The sequence below is a fragment of the Nipponia nippon genome, unplaced genomic scaffold, assembly GCF_047370975.1.
Source record: "Nipponia nippon isolate SJK-2023a ecotype South Korea unplaced genomic scaffold, ASM4737097v1 scaffold_9, whole genome shotgun sequence".
Lineage (NCBI taxonomy): Eukaryota > Metazoa > Chordata > Aves > Pelecaniformes > Threskiornithidae > Nipponia > Nipponia nippon.
The window spans coordinates 41294027-41300999 of NW_028262413.1; positions in this window are offsets into that span (position 1 = coordinate 41294027).

Sequence of the window (6973 nt, forward strand, 5' to 3'; positions counted from 1 at the left end):
TAGATTCAAGCAGAGATGTCAGGACTACAGATACATAGAGTGACTCAGATGTATAGATATATACATATTTGTGAGTGACGGCAAGGCTACAGAGGGTAAGTGTGAACTCCTCTAAAGCCTAAGAAAGATGCTTGTCCGTAATCCCTCCCCTACATGCAGTGAAGAAGTCTTCATCTCCACTGCTGAAGCAGGACCAAATGCCCACCTGCAGCCAGTGGGGCAAATGGTCTTCACAAGAAGGCTGGCTGGAGGACAAACCAAGGCTTTTGATGGGATACAGGTGTTGGGGGTCTCTGTTCCCCAGCGCATCTTTGCGAAGGAAGGGGGAAAAATGGGAAAAGGGAGAGGAATTTGAGCAGCACAAAACCTGAGTGAGGAAGAGTAGAATAAGGCTGAGTGTGTCACAGGATGAAGAAACTGTCCTCAGGAAACAGCATGTAATTGTTTCAATTAGTGTAAGAGACAAGACAGTGAAAAAAGGAAAAGGGTTTACAAAGGCAAGCCTCAATCAAAAAAAAAAAAAAAAACAACAGAGAAAGACAGAATAATTAATGAAACAATCTGACTTATCTACATAAAAGGAAGACAAAAGATGGTGTATTTAGTTGTAGTGAGAAGCTGACATTTTTCATGGGTTTTTTTAAGGCAGTGCCACATGCACCCACAAGCAGCAATAGTCTGTGGTTCCGTGAAAGTTCCATAGTGGCACAAAAAAATGAAGGCCAGAAGCAATTGCACCTGGATTAAACTTCTCAGCCTACCAAGGCCTGTGTTTAGGGAACAAGCCAATGAGGAGACATCATGTTTGGGTAGAAGAACTATAACCTGGAGAAAAAAATATTTAAGCAGCCCTTCCAAAACGAGGTACATTCCTGCAGGTGGTAAGATGCAGAAAACAGCTTGAAAAAGAAGAAATCCAATTTTTAATACACATTAGAAACTGTTAGCCTATTTTACTTAAAAACATCCAAGACAGTATGCCACTCAAAAACTCTAATACAGAACAACAGGGGATATTTTGCATGTATTATCTACGCAGGTTGTTCAGGCCTCTGAAAGGCATGTAGTGATTTTTGATAACACCTGCAGCATTACTACAGTGTGGGCACTTTCCAAAACCAAAACTCTTGGATTGCTGCAATTGTAGGTAGTTTGGAAAAGCCAGCTCTGTGCAAACATCCCTTCTTGCTCCAAAATTTTAGGTCTCGCTGAGAAGAAAGGGCCAATCAAATACTGCATGAAGTCAGAGAAAGATGAGCGCTTTATTCTCCCCAGAATTATACTGAGGGAAGCATAACTTCTAGCTTCAAACAGAATGTTCTCTCACACCCCAAATCCCATTTCTGCTAAACTCCCTATGAACTCCCTATCAAGACCCTAAGGTCTTGATCCTCATGCCAGCTTTGGGCCTGATAATCCTAATAGTGCTCTATGTGTAGTCACACAAAGAGGAGTGTATTCTGGAGTTGCTAGCTGCTGAAAATATCTAGGCATTTGTCAAAGTGCGCTAACATACAAGCCACATGGGATTTGCTCTGTGTGGTCAATCTTGTTTCATTTAACTTCTAATCTTTCAATAGTGGCAAAACTTGATGAAGGAATACTGTGCCTGAAAACTCTGTTTGCCAGTTTTAACAACTGTCCTCTTGTTGCAAATTTGGTTTCTCTGGCATCCTCAGACTATCAGGGCTACAACACCACTACCCCAAGGCTTGATACTTCTGACAAGGTGGCAAGGTAGCTGTGCGATGCTGCAAAGGACAATAGGCTTTTTCTGGATCCCTGTAGGTCTTTAAGCAAGCAGCAGAGCCTCTGAGCCATTTAAGGTTTGCTCACAGCTATCTACACTGGGAAGAATTCAGTGACCTTCAGGATATTAATAGATTCAAAGTCTTTTTGTTCCTGGGGAGTGGGCAGGGGACACGTCACCATTTATGGCCTGCAATTACTCTGCCACCCAACAGAAAAGACTTTGTTGGCTGGCATCTACAACAATTACCGGGGCATGAGTGGTGTAATTTCTAACAGGGCCAGACAGGAGCGAGCATCCTGGTGTGCCACTGTCTCATTCTCTGTCTCGGTCCCTCTGCGATGCTCAGCCTGCCGAGCACTTCCCATCGATGGCATGGAGTTGCCAAGCAACATTTGTCGTGTTCCTTGGTGGGCTGCCGCTTACTGCTCTGTGGCAGCTCAGACTTTGAAGACAAGGGTTTGTTGTGAAGAGCAAAATAACTTTCCCTCTCTCTTTCTGTCTTCTCTCTTCCTACTTGATGAGGTGAAAAATGAATCATTCTGAATATGACAGATCAAATCCTGCATTCGGTTGCTCTGGGGTAAATCTTGTTGAAAATTGTCTTTGGGGAATAAATTCACTGCTAGATGCCAAGGACTGGAGCTTCATACCCAGCACACACATCCAGAATACAGCTAATGTTCCCACATGATACACATTAGAAAAAGCAGCTAGAACTGGTCAAATCATAGATAAAATTATTGGCAAATAATTTATTCAGCCATAGTCACGAAGGAATTAATCTTATCCATTATTCTCAAACATAACTCAACCAATTCCTGGAAATAACACAGCTAAAGCCTCTTGCTCTGAGCTGCGAGCCCTAAGATTTAAATTCTTATTTAATTCTACAGTTCTTTCCCTCTTGTTATTATGTTCAACAGTGTGCTGCTGCTGTTCGTGTGCCAATGATACAAGGTTATAAGGCTTAGACAGTTCAAAATGTTCTCTCCGCCTCACTAAAGCTAAAAAGTACAAAGCAGCTCTTACAACTGAGAGCAGACAGGCCATCTGGCACAGTGGCTTCAGCATGCGCTCCCTGCTCCAGGGCATCTACCTGAGTGCCAGCCGCCAGTGAGAGTGTGTGCTCTGATCCCAATTTCATCTGGGATGTAGCCCCTCAGATCACTGGGATTTAGTGTATTTGGCTCTGGAGGAGTGGGACTGGCAGAGCAGAGGATGAGGTAACAGAGCTGGATGGGGGGACCTCTGAAACAGAGCCCTAGGCAGGAGAGGCTGGAGGTGAGGGTGGCAGGTATGTTGACATAAATACAGGTGTGTGAACAGAGAACTGAATTTCAACAAAAAGATTTTGGATTTTCTGAAAATATAAATGGATTTTCCATGGTATTGTCCCAGTTATTTAAGCAAAATAATGCCCTGCAAGTGTGACTGTGGGATACCTTCTTGGCAAGGGTTTAAAGCTAGGTGTCCTGTCTGAGCTGGTTGTTTGCTTCACTCAGAAGTTAAAGAGGCAAGGAAATATCTCAGCAAAGGATCCTTTCCACATATCTTATGAGGGGATGCAAACCCTCTGGAGGTGTCTGTCTCTCTACATTTACTCTGTACAGAATAATTTAGACTAGATGCCTAACTTCTAGAAGGCTAACATTCGTGGAGATGAAATCTGGCCTTCAAGAGTAATTTCTCAGCTAGTGTATACCTACCTTACAATGATTTCATATAAACTATATTTCTTTAGTTCCTTATGAAAATGTAATGTCAGAAAGTATTGAAAGCTCTCCTAAAGCAAAGACATATGTTACTTCTGCCTTATTCTCTAAGCCAATTAGCCAATAAAAGAAGGAAATTAGATCAGCTTTACAAATCCATGTTGATTGTCTTTTACCACCTTCTTATCCTACAGCTACTAATGAATTGTTTGTTTCATAATTTGTTGAGGTTTCTCTGTAGTCAGCTTAGCTGGCTGATTTAAATTTCCTGGCTCTTCATTTTTCCATCTTCACAAACAAATACACTATTTGCCCTTTTCTAGTGTGCAGAACCCTCTCAATATAGGAGAAGCTCTTGAAGTCCATTCCTAACTGTTCACAGACTGCTTTCCTTGGGCAACCTGCAGGGGAATTCCCTCAGGTCCAACAGTTTGAATTCACTTACTCAATGTAAGGATTCTTTAATTTACACCCCTTTGTTCCGGCTTTTTCCCATCCCTGAATCAGTATGACTTCTGTTATATATATCTAGTAGCAACTGTTTTGGTGATAAGCAGAGTTAAAAAGGCAATGATGATTCCAACCCTCTGCATGTGCTCTCCTTCTGTGGTACACAGTGCACAGTTACGTTCCTTCTAGCGTATTTATAGGATTTTTTTTTTCTTGCTTTGTGTGTTCCTAGCCACCTCTAGCTCATTCTGTGCCAGGACCTTTCTGATTTCATCCACACATGCTCTGGTATCATTCTGTTCTCATTCCTAGTCATCTGCTGCTGCTTTAACTTTTTTAAATGGTTAATTTCTCATTTCAAGGCATTAATGAGGTCTTCATACACCTTTAGTGTTTCACTTTTTTTCTATTCTTCTCCCTGCCTTAGGAGATCTTGTCATTGCACCTCTGCTCTAACCTCTAAGTCAGTGCTTGCTGGCCTGTTTTCCTCTTTCCTTTTCCTATTGACCCAACGTGCCAATTCCCTGATGTTTCACAGCCAATTAATCCTTCTGCTGTTCCTACTTTCTCTTTTCCATGTGTCTGGGAAGCTGATTAACTCATAGCTTGGTATATGTACTAAGGCTTTATATTCTTCTGGTTTAGCCCTTATACTCCTAGCACTTGGGCAGGAACATTTCAGATGTTTACAAGACTGCTTCATTGTTCTCCCAAGTGTCTCATTTTCACCTCTATTAAATTTCCCATTTTCCCAACTCACTAAGCAGCATGCTGCCTGGTTCTTGGAAGACCACTGTGCTGACAAAAAAACTAAAGCCTTTTTATTGACACTGCCCATGCTTTCACCTCAAGGATTTGCCTGGCCCATCTGTGCCACCTTCCACGGAGACCAAAGGAAACACAACTGCCCCTGGAAAGGAGTTAGCAATGATCACAGTGATGGGCAATATTTTTATTTTAGTGTTGGCAGATATATGATGGAAGCAGCAGTTAATCCCTCCTATTTGCCTTCTCTAAGGATATCAAATTGTGTTGTAAATATTGGTGATTTCAGCCTCATTGTGACCCCTTTCACCAAAAATAAATATTAATAACCCCACTTCATAGATGGGAAAACAAGCACAGAAAAGCTAAGTAACTTTTTATGGAAATGCTGAGGCAAAGGCAGGAAACCCTTGCAGATCAGTGCGTGAGCTGCCAGAGCATACACTGGAAACCATTCAGGTTTCAGTCAGGCATTTAGGAGCAAGGGGGCAAGAAACAGGGTCATGATTGCAATTACATCAGCTGTTGAGGAGCCACCCCTCAGTGCCCAGGGCTCAGTTAGCCAAAGGCTACAGTAGTTTACTGGGACTAGAGCTATTGCCAGGGCATCCAATGGATGATTGTTTTTAGTGGTAGATTTGTCTTCTCCTCTTGCTGGTCCCTACATGAGCTACAAGCAGCTTAATTAAAGGTTAAAAAAGCCCCTGATGCCAAAATAACTGCCTCACCATCTTGCTGGAGATCTTGCTAGACTGATAGCAGGGCACTTCTTTCTGCCTTCTCCTTTCTCTCTCACTCCCTCCTGTTCACCTCCTTCATTTCTCTCCCTTCCACTTTTTTAAAGTGAAATAAAAGAAGCAGAGCAAAGAAAATATGAGGAAAGTAGCTCCAAACTGCTGCATCAACAATAATATTCCATGGGTCTTCCAGAACCTGTCTGAGGATGTCAGTTCCTGGAGAGAAAACCTAAGGCCAGAAATGATACAGGCTTAACCATCATGAAAAGCACTCACAGAACGCCGTGCTGAACACACAATGCAGCGCTGAGGATACAGACTTGGCTGCTGTTTATGGAGTGAGGAATACAGTGGCAGATTTATTCTACAGTAGAGAGGGTTGTTTCTTGATAGCGTTAATACTGACACATTATCTGGGGACGGAAGAGGATGCACAAATAGGAACAATTCTCCCATTTCTCTGCCTGTGTCTCCCCCAAGTGCCCCCTACTCCTATTCCCATCTGCTCTCTTCATCCCTTTCCCTGCACTGAGTCCCCTCCTTCCTCTCCTCTGATTTATTTCTTCTTTCTTTAGCCTTCTCCTTCATCTTTTCCCAATGCAATTACGTGTATAGAATTTTTAGTTCTCCAAGCTTTTTCATATTATCTCCAGCTGGAGCCTTGTGTCCAGACCTCTGCTTAGAAAACCATACAAGAGTTTTCAAACACAGGGTTAAATCCTGCTCTCCCTAAAACAGGAGTAAAAATTTCCACACTGTGAGGAGCAGGCCATGGGACAGGATAGGCTGATAACAACCTGTAAGGACAGACTTTTAAAATTATCCAGCACAGCTTAAAGAGGAATGGCCTAACGAACCATCACCATCACTGCACATCATTGAAGTGGAAAGTGGTGATGGCAACTACTACCACACTCCTGCACAGAATAGTTCCAGCTGCCTTCTCAACTGGCAACAGCTGAAATCAGTATAGAGCAAACACCTGGGTAGTTTTACATCCCTGTTTCTTCCCCTCCTTCCCCCAAAACACACACCTACTTTCACTCACACCTAACTGTGTTTGTGGTGAGGAATCAAAGCCTTGTTTATACCTCACATCAGAACTGAGGCTGGGAGCTGAGGTTGAACAACTTGGTCAAGACCACACAAGAGATCTGTGGCAGAGCAAGAAATACAATCTGAGTGTCCCAAATTGGCTGCCAAACAGTTGCCCATGCATGCTTTGTGTCTCTAAGTGATGGACAGGGGCAGTGGATCTTGTCCAAGAACAGATAAGACAGGAGAGAGCGCTGTCACCTGCATCTCTGCTTTATGGCAGGAGGAGAAAAGTAGCAGAGGAGAGGGGCTGCTGTCTTTTCCCCTCCTTAATCTGCTTCCTGCTTGCTTCAAAAACAACCCAGTGCATGGTTGTTTATTATCACTGTTATTTTCCAGAGTGCTGTAAAACCAGGGGATAGAGTACTCTGACAGCCTCTTAACAAACAGCAGATAAAACTAATTAGATTTTGTTCTTCCTTTAGTTTGCTGACTTGATTATTTTTATTTTTATTTTTTAA